We start from the raw sequence: 2,407 nt of genomic DNA on the forward strand, positions 1-2,407 counted from the left end.
AAGCCATACAAGGTACATGAGCTCCTTCCTGTCTGAGGAGGAACTCAAGATGACAGACTTGTTCACTTCCTCTCTTATCGCCACGGCAACAACAGCTGCAGCCAATCAGCTCCTGCGCAGTGGCCGCGGACACCCCCCCCCTCCCCCCCGGGATGCTTCTGCGAGTCGATGTTTGCTGGACTGACAACAAAGACGATGACAAAAAAGAACAGCAAAGACTGTCCTCTGAGACAAACAGCATTCCAACAAACGAAGAGTCGAAAAACAAACAAACAAACAAACAAACAAACAGGAAGCATTCTTTGCTGTCAGTGCATTGTGGATAGAAGGAAAAACACGTCTGGACTGCCACTTTGTGACGTTAACCCCGTCCAATTTCTGTCTCTGTTCCATCCTCCCTCCTGTTAGGCTCCGCCCCCTCTGTAAACCCCTGAACTGTTAGTGATGCACACGTGTAAGAAGCCCCGCCCACTCCCCACTCCTCAAAAGGTTATCGGGTTCTGTTGGGACAGGAAGCAGTTGGAGGACCAACAGGAAGTTCATGTAGTCCTTTTGTATCTCTGCTGAACTGTGACTGAAAACAGACGACCTTTAAATGTATCTGAAGACGTTTTTCTTCTGTTTTCATTTGTTTCTTTTGTTTTTCATCCGTTATTTGATTGATTGATTTTATTTATTTATTTATTTATTTATTTTAGTTGTGCCGTTGATTTTCCTTTGTATTGGCAACGTGCTGGCATCAAAGAAAATTAGTTGAAGTATCCAGTATTAATAAAGTGTACTAAAAGCCCACCAAAGGACATGATAAATGTTTTGTTCTTGCTTTGACACTTGAGAATTTAAGTGAATAAAAGTCTAAAACCCGAACTGTGTCCATCGCTTTTTACTGCTGTTTATAACATAAAAATATTTGGTGTCACTTTCCAATAAGGCTCCCGTTATAGATGGTTTTTAAATAGTTATTAATTCATCTGTGTCGTCGCAMGATTTACCAAGAAWGCAGAAACACGTTGGAATAATGCACAGAAAGTCTGCGTATGTGGTTGTAAATAATGATTTAATTCTGAGCGACAAACAAACAGGACTCAATCAGGAAGCTCTGTCGGCTTGTTGCTCAGAATTAAATCATTATTTACGACCATACACGCAGACTTTCTGTGCATTATTCCAACGAGTTTCTGCATTCTTGGTAAATCCTGCCAACAACGCCAATCTGTAAACACTTTATAAATCATTGTTTATTATCCATTAAGGACGAAAAAAGAGACAAAACTGTCTGGTTTCTTGCCAAATAGTGAGTCAAATATGTTTATGTTATTACATCTAAAGGTGCTTTATTAAACATTTCAGACTAGGTTTCTACATTGTAAGGAAAATAATGTACTGGAATACAGTACAATTTATATGTAAAATATGTGTTTCGAATACATTWTTGTGTTTACATGGTAGAAACCTGGTCTGAAATGTTTAATGCAGCAGCTTTAGTTGTGATATGAACAGATTTGGCTCACTATTTGACAATAAACCCAACAGTTTTGTCTTATCTTTAATTATTATATAATAAACACTTCTTAATAATTTATCAAGTGTTTACAGATAAATTAATAAGCTATCTATAAAACATTTATAAGGAGAGCCTAAACGTGAAGCAGAGGCTGCTGGGAAACCTCCTGCTGAAACTCAGAWTAAAACATCAAATTATTTGATCTGTTTAATCAAATATGAGTTCATGAGATTCATAAATCATTACGTTGTACTTTTTTATGTTTTCTACGTCTCAACTTCTTCAGATTCAAAAATGAAGACTTTCTGTGAGTTTTATTAAAATCTTTTCTCTGGTTTATCAGATATTTTGCTGCCAAACAAACTTACAGAATAAAAACTTGCTTTTTGACCTCGAGCTGCAGAAAAACACCAAATTCAATTTTAAAGAAGCATCTTATGGTCAACACACACACACAAAATTAGGTTTTTTTCAGCTGACTTTGTAATATTTCGAAGCGCTGAATCCAAAAATCACGTTGTCTCCATCAGGTCAACTTTTTGAGCTGTTGGCAAATCTTGATTTTTTTTAAACAATTCTGTTTACGTGCATTTTAATTTCCTTTCAATTGTATTTATTTCATGTTCTAGAAATGAAATTACTTCAGACTGCAAGTTAATGAGTGATGCCATCAATTGTCATTTACTTAGTTCAGGTATTTTAGTAAGAGTAAAGGGAAAAGCCTCTGTATTGCATAAAAATGAAATGGCTTCAACCAGAAGATCTTGCAAAACTAAACCTGATGTTTTGTGTTACATCCGTGGAACAGAACCTTGTGTCRAACAGGAATCAGTCACAAGCTTCATGAAGTGTGCTTACTTTGTTTTGGTGTGAAACTTGGAGATCAGGACAAAGTATACAGTC

The sequence above is a fragment of the Austrofundulus limnaeus genome, unplaced genomic scaffold (genome assembly GCF_001266775.1).
Source record: "Austrofundulus limnaeus strain Quisiro unplaced genomic scaffold, Austrofundulus_limnaeus-1.0 Scaffold275, whole genome shotgun sequence".
Taxonomy (NCBI): Eukaryota; Metazoa; Chordata; class Actinopteri; order Cyprinodontiformes; family Rivulidae; genus Austrofundulus; species Austrofundulus limnaeus.